The sequence below is a fragment of the Pleurodeles waltl genome, chromosome 4_2, assembly GCF_031143425.1.
Source record: "Pleurodeles waltl isolate 20211129_DDA chromosome 4_2, aPleWal1.hap1.20221129, whole genome shotgun sequence".
Taxonomy (NCBI): Eukaryota; Metazoa; Chordata; class Amphibia; order Caudata; family Salamandridae; genus Pleurodeles; species Pleurodeles waltl.
Window position 1 is genome coordinate 41,434,531 of NC_090443.1, and position 16,275 is coordinate 41,450,805.

At 41.4% G+C, this 16,275-nt stretch overlaps 1 protein-coding gene across 3 annotated transcripts in view; it reads right to left on the bottom strand.

The window, feature by feature from the left end:
- The window catches only part of COQ10A (coenzyme Q10A), a 198,481-nt gene that overhangs the window by 89,144 nt on the left and 93,062 nt on the right, over nucleotides 1-16,275 (bottom strand). The window lies entirely within an intron of this gene.

A 16,275-nucleotide genomic window follows, 5' to 3' on the forward strand; every position in this document is an offset into this window, starting at 1 on the left:
CCAATATCAAACAAATATCGCTATCACTTAAAGCACTCACCTCATCATGGCGCCTTTGTGCCATTCTTTGGGTGAGGAGAATAGCCTATTTTAAAATGACGACCTCTCCCAAGATACTGTACATCTTCAAGGCCACCCCACTACTCCTGCAGAAGCCAGAAACAGAGCAACTGATTGACATTTGCAAATTCTTTATTGGGGCGGGAAAGCCACCTCAACTTAATTACATGACCAGTGGAAAAGCCCCTTTTTGCATTCAGACGTAACCAGAATTTGAAAAATAGATTGGTCCATACATATAGAGAGGATCGGCAAACTGGACAGTTGGGGTTAACTGATAATATAGTTAGAAGTAATTACAAATGTGACAATTGTAGTTGTTGTGATCAATGTTTAGAGAAAAAAGGCATTGAATACAAGGGAGTAAGTATTACCTCTAAAACCCTTAACAACTGCCAAAGTAAGAATGTGGTGTATTTGATTCTTTGCCCCTGCGGATTAGGATATGTGGGAGAGACGAGGCGTGAATCGCTTATGTGCACATAGATCCGCCATTCGAACTAAAAAGGTCAATGCACCTTTGGTGGAACATTTGATGAGAAGTGAACATTCAGAAACAGAATTTAAGTGGTTCATTATAGAGAAAATATTTCAGAAGAAGAGAGGTGGAAACTGTGAGCTACTTAGGAAAAAACGCGAATGGTGGTATATCACTAGGTTAGATACCATTGAATCTGGTTTAAACTGCAAAGAGGAATGATTCTGATTACGGTAAGGCTGTCTTGGATAGATCTGGATGGTCATGCATACTTTACCCCTTATTCTTAGTACTCAGGAGATGGCTGCCTACATATAGATTAGGGTGCATATACAGGCTCATGTGTAGACACAGAAAATATGTTTTAACAAGTGAGGTGGAGGTTTTTAGCCCTTTATATTCTGATCAGTGAGTTATCCTGTTCTGTATCATATATTAATTGTATAATTTTGGTATTGAGCTGCTCCTCCTTCTTTGATTAGTATAGTGCTATTGTGACATTTATATTATTGGTTTTATATTTTGTATATACATTCTTTTATATATTTACAGCAGAAATAAAACAATGGAGGGGGTGTGGGTCCCTTCTACATACGGATGTAGTAGATTAGTGAGGCGAGCGCTTTGTTGTAATTATTAGGTACCCTAAGATGGCGCTTTGGATAGACCAGTGAGGCGGGTGCCTTGTTGGAAGTATCCGGTCTTCCAATATGGTGCCGTTGTGGTGCCTCCAGTAACACTCGAGAGGCTAGCGTTCCGTGCGGTGCGGGCGGGAAGTGAATTTGATGGAACAGGAAGTGATTTCACTTCCCGTCCTACTCCGTCTGAAGTGAGCACTCGCTATAAATAGGCGGACGTTAGGTCAGCCTGGTTTCTTCATAAAATAAACGTTAAGCGGCAGTGAAAAGAAGAAGAAATTATAAAAACGCCGTCTTAAAGGTAAGGTTACGGAACCTGCTAGATTAGAAGGGGCCTTTGGGTCTTTCTTAGCATGTTTAGTTACATTATAGGACTACATAAAATGCGAGTAGTCGATACATGAGGATTAAGCAAACAGGTTTTTTGGTATAAGAATGTGATGTAGTGCAGTAGTAGGGCGATTTCTGATCTATAGTTTTATAAACACTGAGAGTACTGTGCAATTTTGTAATTTTAAATGTTTGATTCTCATTGTAGAAGTAAGGCTTGAACCAGTTGATTTATATTCAGTTCTGACCTAGTTATAGATTTGGAGTCCATGGTAAGTCTTAGGACTATGACCAGTGCATGCCATGAAACTAAAGATATCATGGATATGTGATAATATTAAAAACACTATTGAATTGCATGAGGGATATTTATAAACCTTATCTCTTTCTTACATCTAGTGTAACATCTTCTTTAAACCTGGTGTGCACCTATGGGTGAAAGACAGCATGGATGAATTTCCACCACTATGTGGGTCACCACATGTTGTTTGGGCCTTTGTTTAGTGATGAATAGTGGATTTATGGTCTTTTATTCTATTTATATAGAAATATACTTCATAAAGTCTGTGGATGTGAAGGAAAGTATCTATATGTATCAGTGTGGATGGTTTGAATTGACCTTTATGGAGGTGAGTGATGCGGACTGTCTCCATAGATAGTTTTTTATAAAAAATAAAATTTCATATGAAGGAAAAATCTTTTTTAGAAAGGTTTTTAATGTAAATTGGGGGTATATTCTGGGGGTAGTAAGTGTGGAGATATATACATATATTTTGAATTATGATACATTGACATTCATGTATATATACACACATGTATGTCGGCGTAATTATGTTCAGGGTCCGATATGGAAGGGGTTCAATGAAATCTCTATTTGTGATAATAAATATTAAAGGAATCTGGGTGGAATCTGGCGAATGAATTAGCTGTCTTGGGGAATGAATGGTGTATTTGGGGGTATGAAATGCGAAAGTATATATTTAGTTTATTGTGTTGTTATATGTAGGTTTTATCGAACCATCTTGGGGAGCATAATATATAGTCCTGAAGAAGGTGGTGAAAAAGCTTTGGAAGCCCATCGAAACGCGTCAACGCATTACCCTTACTGGACCCACAGAAGGAGGCTCTTATCGAATAAAGAGTGTTGATAATTATCGATAAGCCTATTCCTATCAATATTGGGACAGTTCTGTTTTATAGACTATTGTACATGTCTTGTGGTTGTCTCCCTTTTATTGAATTTTACTTGATGTTTATTTTGTGCTATTGATGTTTTAGTATTTATGTGGTTGTCTTGTCTTTGTATGATTTGGGATTTTACTTGGAATTTTATTAAAAACTTACCCTTGATTCCTTTGATTTTAAGCTGATCAATAGAGGGATTCATTGTTTGTATGAGTGAGGTGTGATTGGTTTGGTTTTCCCGTAGGGGACCACTTTATGATTTTACTGGGTATTTCACACCTTGCACCGGCAGCAGCCACAATACCCCTCACATATTTTGAGACACTTTTGTAAGGCCTAACCTCCTCATGACACTTGATCTCTCAAATACATGCTCCCTTGCTCCTTCAGGCTACTCAAACAGAACTCCCACAGGAAGGGTTGGAATGAATATCTGGGGGTGGCAGTGGATTACAAGCAATGGGGGCCATTCACATGCACAACAAACTTTGTCAAATACGCTCAGGGCCGAGAGGTACTCTATAAGATATTATATAGATGGCACTACATACCAGAGCAAATCCATATCATGGACAACAGCAAATCTAGGGTCTACTGGAGAGGATGTGGAGGGACAGGAACCATCTTCCGCACCATGTAATCTCACCCAAACCTGAAGGAGGAGGTACTGGGAGGAAGTCCTGGCTACTGTAGCAGACATTGAAGTGCTGGTCCTAACTAGTGACCCAGCATCAATCCTCCTGTGCCTACCCCAGGGGCAGATGTACTCCCATTATTAATGGCAAGGAAACTGAACCTCTCACATCCTGCTTGTGGGGGAAAAGGCCTTATTTCGAATACCATGATGTGGCTACAAAACATTTTGCTGCTTACAGCATGTGAAAAGATAGCACATGACCTCCAGGTTGCACCTGCAAATAGGCGAGAATATGGGACCCCATCCTTGAATACCTCAACCTAGATAAGAGAGACCATACATCTACGGGCCTTCAGACTGCTCTCCCACAGCAGCGCCGCTGTTATGGACGAACTCTGAATGAAGCTCTGTTAACGGTCACTGACTTATTCTCCTGAACTGAGAGTGGTGCTGAGGGGAGCGGCAGTAATAGTGACCTTTTCTGTTCTGGCGACCTTTTCATCTTAGTGTTGTATACCTTGAAAAGAGTAATAGAAATCACTAAAACATTGTCAAGAAATCAAGGATACAATACTTTATTTCGGCTATTGCCATAAAAGTAAATAAAACATTTTTAAAACAAGCATTTACAATGCAACGGGGCTCGCATTTGCTCGAGTTGGAGCTATCTGTGTTGTAAACTCCTAACTTTTCTTGCCACACAAATTAAAAGAAAAAAAACACAACGCGATCACGCTATGTAAAATGCAGCGCGATCGCACTGAAATTGAAAACGAAAAAACGGAGCGCAATCACGCTATGTAAACCCCAGCGCAATTGCGCTGCGGGTAAAATTAACAGATAAAGTAGTCCAGAAACCAGGCTCAAAACATCGAGCCTCGTATGTTTCTAGTAGTTTACCGATGCTGTGTAGGCGGTCTAAACACCAGAAAAGGCATGACGTATGCATGCCTTTCACAAATGAAAGCAAGCAGATTTTAAAAAGCAAGCCCAGGAACCAATGAAAGAGACTGACGTGCCCTGGGTGTGGTTTGAAGCCCAAAGAGAGATTACTTTATGGACGGAGCGCTTTGCGCTTGCCCATAAAAAACAGTAAATCATTAAAAGATAAAATCCATAAAACATGACAGACAAGTAACTAAGATAGCACAAAAGCATTTAGTCTAGCAGCATATAGAAGCAGCATCACACGAATAAAACAGAAGACCTCCAAGACATAATTCCATACAGTGGCATAAGCCAATAACCCCCTTAAAACACAACATAGAATTAACAAGAACTTAAAAACAGCAGGACACAACAACTCCCATGAACCTTGGTGACTATACAGGGAGTGCAGAATTATTAGGCAAGTTGTATTTTTGAGGATTAATTTTATTATTGAACAACAACCATGTTCTCAATGAACCCAAAAAACTCATTAATATCAAAGCTGAATATTTTTGGAAGTAGTTTTTAGTTTGTTTTTAGTTTTAGCTATGTTAGGGGGATATCTGTGTGTGCAGGTGACTATTACTGTGCATAATTATTAGGCAACTTAACAAAAAAAAATATATACCCATTTCAATTATTTATTATTACCAGTGAAACCAATATAACATCTCAACATTCACAAATATACATTTCTGACATTCAAAAACAAAACAAAAACAAATCAGTGACCAATATAGCCACCTTTCTTTGCAAGGACACTCAAAAGCCTGCCATCCATGGATTCTGTCAGTGTTTTGATCTGTTCACCATCAACATTGCGTGCAGCAGCAACCACAGCCTCCCAGACACTGTTCAGAGAGGTGTACTGTTTTCCCTCCTTGTAAATCTCACATTTGATGATGGACCACAGGTTCTCAATGGGGTTCAGATCAGGTGAACAAGGAGGCCATGTCATTAGATTTCCTTCTTTCATACCCTTTCTTGCCAGCCACGCTGTGGAGTACTTGGACGCGTGTGATGGAGCATTGTCCTGCATGAAAAACATGTTTTTCTTGAAGGATGCAGACTTCTTCCTGTACCACTGCTTGAAGAAGGTGTCTTCCAGGAACTGGCAGTAGGACTGGGAGTTGAGCTTGACTCCATCCTCAACCCGAAAAGGCCCCACAAGCTCATCTTTGATGATACCAGCCCAAACCAGTACTCCACCTCCACCTTGCTGGCGTCTGAGTCGGACTGGAGCTCTCTGCCCTTTACCAATCCAGCCACGGGCCCATCCATCTGGCCCATCAAGACTCACTCTCATTTCATCAGTCCATAAAACCTTAGAAAAATCAGTCTTGAGATATTTCTTGGCCCAGTCTTGACGTTTCAGCTTGTGTGTCTTGTTCAGTGGTGGTCGTCTTTCAGCCTTTCTTACCTTGGCCATGTCTCTGAGTATTGCACACCTTGTGCTTTTGGGCACTCCAGTGATGTTGCAGCTCTGAAATATGGCCAAACTGGTGGCAAGTGGCATCGTGGCAGCTGCACGCTTGACTTTTCTCAGTTCATGGGCAGTTATTTTGCGCCTTGGTTTTTCCACACGCTTCTTGCGACCCTGTTGACTATTTTGAATGAAACGCTTGATTGTTCGATGATCACGCTTCAGAAGCTTAGCAATTTTAAGAGTGCTGCATCCCTCTGCAAGATATCTCACTATTTTTGACTTTTCTGAGCCCGTCAAGTCCTTCTTTTGACCCATTTTGCCAAAGGAAAGGAAGTTGCCTAATAATTATGCACACCTGATATAGGGTGTTGATGTCATTAGACCACACCCCTTCTCATTACAGAGATGCACATCACCTAATATGCTTAATTGGTAGTAGGCTTTCGAGCCTATACAGCTTGGAGTAAGACAACATGCATAAAGAGGATGATGTGGTCAAAATACTCATTTGCCTAATAATTCTGCACTCCCTGTACACTATGGGTAGGTTGGGCAAGCACTTTATGTCTATGCCTCCACGTTGTTTATGAGAAAAAGGGAGACAGCATATACAATAGGTTGGGCACTATCTGCTTTGAATAACCTAGTAGCAAGTTTATAATACCCAAATTCTGGCAAACCAGCAAAATCCACTTCTTCCTGTATGCACTATAGTGCAGACAGAAAATACAGGACATGGTCTACTGTTACCCTGGCCACAGGACAGAAAGGACAGGTTGAATCTTGTTTGACATCAACAGTGGGGCGTTGCCACTTCACAGTAAAAGATCGGAGTCACAAGGTTACCACATGGAACTTAAAATAAAGAGATCTAGCGATCGGGGGGGGGCTCAATTGCATCCATATATTCTTCCAGACGATAGGTATCTTTATATTTCAGGAAGCTTAAAGATAAACTACCAACCCCCTCAGACCTGTGCAATTTACTATCTACATGCCTCCAATACAGCTCCTTGAGCATGGACTTAGAGACCCCACATAACATTCACGGATGTGCGCACAGATCCCCGCACCCAATTTCTTCAAGGCTGTGCCTAATGAACCGCAACCATGGAATCTTGGTGGCCCCTTGAAGTTTTAAAATCTCATCCAATCCCGCCCAAAAGGTAATAATTCATATGAGGACAAAATCTTCCTCCAGTATAATAATGGTCTAGGTCTAACGCTGGAAGTAAGAGAGAGAATGCCAAGATCTAATCTAAGTGGCACTAGTGGGGTACTAATAGGAAGATTATTAAGGAATTGGAGAAAACGAGTTTCCACCACTTCTAAATCATGAAAAAGTATTGTGCCCCCAGAGTTCCCCGCCAAACAGGCCTCCCCTGCGAAAGTCTGGAGATTATAGATTTGCAATGCATGCGTTATGGGGCGGAAGCTGGATCCCTTCCGAGCTCTCAGAATGCCACCAAAACAGTGTTCCAGGCGGAGTTTACTCTTCTGGATCTGGGATGTCCATCTAAAATGCTCATTAAGGGTAAGTCCCAGGTACTTAAAAGGTCCGAATCCTCTCTAGGTGAAAGCCATTAAGCACTGGGTTGGATCTTGCCATTTGGCAGGGGTTTAAAACCATGTATTTGGTTTTGTTAGGGTTGATCGCCAACACCTTCTGTGTGCGGAAAACACAGAACTGGTCCAACAGGTTTTGGATGCCCATTGGTGATTTAGAGACCAGCAAGGTGTCGTCTGCAAAAAGGAGTGCAGCATAGCATACATATTAGCTACCACAGGGCATCATGGTTACACAGTTCTAGGGTAGCTACCAGGTCATTAATATATAGCAAAAGCAGGGTAGGGGCCAGAACGCACCCCTGCCTCACTCCCAAGGACAATGAAATGGGGTCCCCAGCAGGGCCATATCTGATCTGCGCATAGTTGCTTATTTGAAGCCTCCTAAATATGTCAATCAAATATTTCAGGACCCCCATATTCACTTAAACTCCCCATAACTCCTCCCTGGGAACTAAATCAAAGGCTGACCTAAGGTCAGCAAAAATAACAGAGGCACCCACCCCCCAACGTAACATACTTTCAACAGATAAGTTGAATTTGGAGCATTTGATCAATAGTGCTTGTCCCAGTTCTGAATCCTGCTTAAAGAGGGGTCAGTGCTCCTACATCCTCAATCCAGTTTTGGAGTCTACTCAGCAAGATACAACTGAAAAGCTTCTGTGGGATGTCGATTAGGCCAGTGGTTCCCAACCTTTTGATTTCTGTGGACCCCCACTTTAACATTAATGGAACCCAGGGACCCCCATTGAATCATCATTGGAATCCAGGGACCACCGCCTGAGTCATTACTGGAAGCTGGGGACCTAGTTTGTCAATATTTGTTAATATTTTTTTATTTTCTTAGCAGTCGCGGACCCCCTTAGAAGGCTTCGCGGATCCCCAGGGGTCCCCGGACCACAGGTCGGGAACCACTGGATTAGGCTAATTGGATGATAGTCTGATGGGGCTGACCTAGGGCCCTTCTTATAGATTTCGGCCCCCGCACAAGACCGTGGCATGGCCGCCCCGTTCAAGATGTTATTAAAGAGAAGGTAAAAGTAAGGGCACCAGATCTCCCTTTCAGCTTTGAAAAAATCCCCAGGCACCTTGTCAAGCCCTGTCGCTTTCCCTGGTGTAATCCAATCATTATCCAGTTTTGCACAATTTTAGAACTTGGGTAAGGCAAGAAAATATTTTACCATCTAAAATAAAAGCATTAAATGAGTTTTAGCATGGCTGTGTTCAGGCTCCCCTGCTATTTAGGATGAGCATAGCAGCGTGCAAACGATGCTCTTTACAACCGCTTGTAATCTATTCTGTGGGCTTTAACCACGCCCATGACTTTCATTTGATCCTGGGCTTGCTTTTAAAAATTCCCCTGATTTTGTAGGGAAATGCTTTACGTTTGTCCCACCTTGAGGCAGTTTCGTTACATGAATTATTGAAGGGTTGGCGAGATACCTTAGTACAGCGCACTATTCTTAGGTTGAGCATAAGTGTTTGACCTTGTGGATAATGCTTATGGCTTAAAGCAATTCCATTTGTTGGTTGCAGTGTCCTTTAAAAATTCTGGCTTGCTTATAGTCAGTTCTGCCTTTTTCTCCCTCCTTTTTCTGTTTCAGAGCAGTGACCAACTACGGTATTATTCCACTTTGGTTTCTTTATCTGTTGCTGTGACAGACTATTTTTGTTATTTCTCTGGTGATCCCTTTTCACTGTGGGTTTTAGGCTGTTAGCTGCTTGCATTTTATTACACCATTCCGTTCCTCCCACCGCCTCCTACGTCACGGACATTTGTTTTGGCTTTATTCCAGTGCTATCCTTGTTAACCTGAGGCTCCTAAAATAAGCTCATTTTACAAAAGAAATACCTGACATTTTAGGTCAGTGCTCACAATAGCCACAACATGTCCTTTTTGGTAGAATGTAGCTAAACCTAGAAGCAATTATGAGAAACTTGCTTAGCCTCGCAGATTCTCTGTCTCTCTCCTGGGCCCCTCCCTGCTAGCACCCAGGACATGCACACAGGGCATTGCTCATCTCTCTTATTGGGGCCATAAATCTTCTTAGGCTGCTCTGCTATTGTTATCTTCATTAGAGCTTTGTTGAAATGTGAGGCAAGAACTCTTGCAAGACTTTTCATTCTGTTAAAATAAAAAGTAAATAATTTTCCAGCCTTATTTTCCAATTTCTGTTCAGACGTTTCTGATGTCAGCTGCCGCCAGTGACCACCAAAACATGGCAGAAGACAAAATTATGAGACAGGGTTGACCAATTTAAGTGGCAAGGAAGGTCCAGTTCTGAATTTACAATGCCAATAGCTCTAACTCAAGAAAATGTGAGACCTATTGCATTGCAAATGTTTGTTTTATTTTGCCTCGACACTTCGCGCTGCGTGGCCATATGCTGTTTCTCCCACTTCCTTGTTTTGGGCATGCCACAGTTTCTTTTCTATTTATTTCATTTTTTTTAAAGGTTCATAGAGTGCGAACTCAATTGGAGAAGCGATTTACATAAGTAAAAAGTTTCATATAGCGCAAATTCGTTCTAAGGAGCATTTTACATAACTACCACACATTTAGCAGCTGCAAATATACAAACTGGAGTAGTTACTACTGCAAAAAACACAGAAATCCTCAACATGGCTCTCCCGGCACAGCAGGAAGCAGGAGGGCAGATACCACAAAATTCACTGCACTTGGGGAAACTCGCCTCATAATGCTTTGAAGGCATTTCTTTTTCAAAACATTTTTGCTCATAACTCAGCCTGTGTTGGTCCTAAGACAATAGGCCCACCATCAAAACGTTCAGCACGACACGTTCTGTGTCATCTCTGGGTCCCTTCACCAGGTTGGGGGGGGGAGGAGGACACCTCAAAATAGTAACCTCTCCCCCAATTCAATGTCTTTGAAAGCTCTCTCGTGGCTGGAACTTTTGTTTTATACCTGGGAGTAATTTGTATTTTAAGGGTCTTGTTTGTATCAGTATTGCAGTAGGCCTACTAGGCCTCAAAATGTGTAAGGCACTACATATATAATTATACTGCATTATTTTCTGACAATCTGTTTTGGCCCTCTAGGGACTGACTATACGGTTACATGACCAGGGGCCATATGTACGAACACTTTTTCCCATAGACACAAAATGGGTAAAAACGTTTGCTACATCTGGCCCCAGGTTTCTTACAAATGCTATTTTTATTATTGTGTCCTCTAAGGATTGTTCTGAGCATTACAGTCAAGCTACTACAATATTAACTGCACTTGGGGAAAGTCGCCCCATAATGCTTTGCAGGGCATTTCTTTTTCAAAACCCGTTTGCCCATAGCTCAGCCTGTGTGGCCCTAGGACAATAGGACCACCACCAAAACATTCAGCATGACACTCTCTTTCTGTCTAGGTCATCTCTGGGTCCCCACACTAGGCTGGGTGGGGGCGGCAAAATAGTAACCCCTTCCACTATTCACTGTCTTTTTAAGCTCTGTCATGGCTGGAACTTTTGCTTTACAGCTGGGAGTAGTTTGTAATTAGAGGGCCTTCTTTGTAATAGTATTGCAGTAGGTGTGCTGGGCCTCCAAATTTGTAAGGCAATATGCCCTTTAAGGGCTACATATATGGTTACGGTGTCTCACTTTCTGCTATTCTGTTTTCATGTTATTGTGCCCTCCAGTGGCTAACTATATGGTTATATGATCATGTTTCTTACAAATGCGATTTTTATTAAGGTGTCCTCTGGGGGATGTACTGAGCATACAAAACGTTTTTGCCCATAACTCACTGCACAACATGCTCTGTCTAGGTCATATCTGGGTCCCTATAGTAGATTTGCGGGGGGCAAAATAATAATATAAATAGACTTCTCACATACTGGCATCTTTTACTTTACGAAAAAACTGCACCTCCCACCAAGCACAATTGCCTCAGAAAATGCTGCTACTCCTCTCAAGTTATCTAGACTGCCACTACTGCTTTCTCAGAAAATGGATTTCAAAACCGGTATGGAAAACTGTACTTTGTGTCATATACATTTTTTTTATTTTTTTTTTAAAGGCACATAATAGCCTTTACAATAAAAAAAACATTATTGTCATATCTGACTGAAAGTACATGCTGACAAAGCGAGATATTTCAATCTTCTCAACTAAAAGTGTCTAGCAAAGGTCCAGGAGGGGGGTGGAAGTGGGTGGGGGATCCATGCCTCAACTGCAGACCAACCACTGACACCTTAAATTAGTTTCCTGTAGTGTAGTTTATTCTTATGTCAATTTATCTTACTTGGATAGAGCGGACAAAGACCGTGCCCTCTTGGACCCATTGTGGACAGCCCAATTCGAAATCATGCGTTGCATGACAATACTGGTGATATGGTCGACAGACATCCAAATTTACAGTGGTTAGCCCTACATCATAAAGCCAGGAGAAAATGATAAAAATTCAACACTTCTGAATCTTGCTATGTTTCTGATTACGACAACTCTGCATTTCTGGTGAGGAGCCCAGAATGACAATAGCCTCATCAGACTATAAGACTTTCAGAGAATAGTTCTTCAAGCATGTTGTGGACATGACAGATTTACAGAGGTAGACTGGTCGTGAACAGATCAGAATACAGATCATCACTTAGTGCTGTTAGCAGCAGTGCCAGTGTATAGCAACAAGGATCTACCAGTGTCCCTAACCTCACACCCCTCGGCCTAACTTTACACTGCTCTTAAAGATCCTTTTATGACACAATGTCAGGCCCTTCTGAAGCGAGCTCTACACTGTCAGCGTGGTATCTGAACACAAGGTGCGGTCATACTGATTTTCAAAAACTATAGAAGGCCTTGCCCTTCTCAGTTTCCGAGTAGGCCGCAGAGAGTGGTACCCTTCATGTTACTCGACAGAACATGTTCTCATTTAGAGGCCTGTTTCGGCATCGGAGAAGCAGGATACTTACAGTGCAACCCCTAAAAGTCTCATCAGTTTTGAACTGATACGACTGCTGCGAAGTTTAAAGGACACACTGCTTTGGAAAGATTTTCTTAAAATGCTCATCACCCTGCATTATAGCCAGGTCTCCGGGCGCTAGAGGAAGCAGTCACTTCACTTGTCTAGGCTGACTTCTTCGCTGTTATGGCTGTAGTGTAGGTGACTTTTTCTCACCCATTTGCCTGTGCCTACATCCTCAATTTCACGCTTTACTACTTCTAGTGGGTAAAATGGTTAGCACGGATAGAACTTATGAGGCTCCGACAGGTTTCACCTTGATTTGTATGCTTATACTTTGTTACATTCTCAATTTGTTTGAATTTAGTGCACGTGCAGATTAAAATACTGCTTATTCATGCGTGTCTGGCCATCAATTTTAAGGGAAGACCTTGGCCTTCGGTCTGCTACCACTCAGACTGCAGATGTGACCCACTGTTCATTCTCAGTGCCAGACTCGCTTGGGTTGACTGCGGAAGTCTGCTACTGTGGTCACTGAAAAAGTTGAAACTGCAATTAAGATAAATTCAGACACTGACAATTCAGTGGAAATACCAGAGGCATGAGACCACTGGTTTATTAACTAGGTCCGCAAGAAGCAGCCCTATAGAGTGCACACATTCACAAACCAATGATCTGGGGCTGTTCCGTGAATCAGAAAATAATGAAGCATCATCTGACAAAACTCTAGTCTACACCACAATTAACTCGAATATTTTCGCGAGTCCTCCAATTGAAAGATTACACATCAACACATGCCCCAAAGAATGGGCTATTTGTGAATGAACCAGATAGAACTGCCAATTTACTCATATACGACCTGCAGGATAAAACTGATGTATTTTTACAAACATGGTCACCCTTCCTACCCAACTTGACGAAATAAGTCTACCCTACGACGGACCACAACCACCTAATTTATGCAAACAAAAGATTACCATCTCCCAATTAATTCATGTAATATTACCCTCAGCTATACTATATCCCCCCTTCCATTCCCTTGATAGAACCACCTCAACAATGATGTCTCATCAATGACGTCCTTTTCGACTACTCCCCCGCAGCTCAACTCAATTCTGCACAGATGCTTTATTTTTTCAACCACAACGCTCCCTTGCTTCCCCACCTCCTCTTCATCACCTCCAGTAAATTATCATCATCACCTTCCTCCCTACTGCTTAACAACATCACCTCGCCTATAATAGAATCTTGATTCTATTGGTGCCACCCTTACCCCCCTCAACCACCCCTTCCCCCTTTTTTTTCTTCTTCTTCTATACCCTTGCTCACCATCGCTACAGCCACCACTGTCATCACCACGATTATCATTGTCATCCTTTTTATTATTACTACTATTATCATAATGGGTGCTATTATCCTCATTGCCCCTCTCATCCATCCTTTCCTTCCCAGGATTAACCTCATTATCATCCTCTCCAGTGTTATTCAACTAAGTTGAACACCCCCTAATCATGGGAACATACCCCTTCTTAGCAATAGATCATCTCATCACCACTCTAACATATACCGTGAATTGCTTTCCTACACATTAGGATAGAACAACACACCTATCTCCGATCAACATTCCTTAATCGGAAGCTGCCCGAATTTATTACCCCCGCATCATTACTCACTGAATCTTTATAATCCCCTACGTGAAACTGCCCTCCTTGTGACCCCCTGAACTCATTAGAGGGGGGCTACTACTAGGGATAGAAACAAATAACCTCACAATGACCCAACTCCGTTAGAGATATAGACCATGTTAAGGAGAGATTATTAAACATTTGCTAAATACACCTATTAACATACTGGTACTGTAATACAGTAACTCTACGATATGGATATACCCGACACCTATGGCTATATCGTATATTGACAAAGTTTGAATACTCTCCAGATCTATACACCTTGACTGTTTGTTGATATGAGACCACTATGCTAACAATACTGGCTCCTAAATGTGAATATTAATGCTGGTTCAAACTGCTTTTTCGTTTGGTATATCTGTATACAATGACTGTAGACTGAAAAGATTGTATATTCCCAAAAAAAGAGGATTTTGTTTGCTTTATGTACATGACTAATGACACGAAATAACAATAATAAAAAATTACAACACAAAAAAAAAAAACTGCCAATTTACGTGTGTTAATTTTACATTTACAATGTATAGATATGGTTGCTGTGATTAACAGCACGAAGTTGCATCTTTTACTAAAACAATTAATTATTTAACAACGAGCACTGTATGAATGAGGGATGCATGTCAATGTATAGGAAGCATTGGATAAGGGGCTGTGATATATTGGGTTTACAATTAATGTCATTTACACAGTCTAATGAATTAGGTAAAACACAATATAAAGACTCACAAATACCCATACGAAAATCCCTTTTCAGTCAATAAAGTATTTTAGATTATACAATAAATGTGCGTGCCTCGGACACCATCGGAGTACAGGTGTTTTCCACACGACGTCCACATATTGAAACTGGACTAGTATTGACCTTTTACAAACCAAGTTGGTGTAATTAGCCCTTGGTCAGCTGTCCTTCCTAGAGAGCACTATATTTAGTTGCATTAACCGAGTACATGCAGGCAGGGGTGGATGTTCATGCCTTTGGTAGTGTAATCATCTAATTTTATATACCAACACGTCAATGACTTGCGTGCAAACTAAGAACCTCATACCGACAAAGTCTTGCTTTTATTATGACAATGTGGGTTTGTTTCTCTAGCAAAGCAGTATTAGTCTCGTTCAGACATACTAATGCATCTACTCCATTGTAGACCGCAGTCGACGATCAACAGAATACGATACTTCATGCACAGACTATAACAATTTTCAAAATGAACAACATTAATCAATTACTCGTCGAATTTTAAATCAATTGTAAAATATATGAAAGACCACTGTAAAACAGGCAAGAAAACAAGGAAGCTGAAACATATCAACCGAACATGCTCCCATATAATCCTGTTCAAAAGATGTATGCAAGACTAGGCCTAACTAAAAGAGTGAGAGGAGTATGTTGTCCACCTATACGTATAAATAAATCCATGCTAGGATTACTGTCAGGCATCCTTACAGCTACCAGTATATTCCGGTCATGGAAGCAACCTTCTGGCAGCTAACCAATTGTGTCATCAGACGTTATCGCCTACACCCAACAGACTGCCTATCAATAGGAACCTAAACACCTAGCAGAGAAACCGCTCAAAGAATTCCTTTCATGTCTATTAAACTAACAGTAGTACAGCAAAATCTTCACACCTGACACTTACTTCAAGAAACTAAAATACCATGTTGACTGCTACTTCCGAAACGAAACCACTAAGTAGACACCACCTCTCAGTAACCCAGAGAACCTTCAGGTTAAAAACACTAAAAAGAACTCCTGCACACCTGCCAACTAGCCACTTGGAAAGGTAACCCACCATATCCAGCAGAATACCACCTCAAAATGAGCACACATCTAACATATTGCTACTGATACTGGGAACACAATACAGCTAGCACATCTCCACCATGGAAGGAACACACAGCATAGCATCACCTTGGACGAAACACAACACCTAGCAGAATGAAACATTTGAGAGAAACATTAAACTGGTTAGACTGCCACGTCTAAAGATATCACTCCACTGCCTGTCAAATATTTAATTCCATCTTGTTCTTCTCCCACTGTTTATGTTAATTTTGAAGTACCCTGGTGTGCCTTCACTAAATGTTTGGCTTGGAAACACGACTAAAAATAAAATACAGGGACCTCAACAAACAGCAGATCCCACATCTCACGAACCACAAGGGCCAACAGATTGACATCTCAGAACGAACCCAAATGGTATGTTTCAGAGTTCCAAAGGTCTTATTATTTGTATTCTAGGGGCAGCCCTTGCTCGAGAAGATACCTGTTGCATACTTTCATGGCCAGACTGGTTGGTGACATATGTGATATTTGGTGTCCAAATTAATGCAACAGACCAGGCAGGGTGTGGTAGCGGTATCAACCTAGAATTACTGTTATTGGAGGACTTGGGAGATAAAGGGCATTTAAAAGTTGACCCACTCA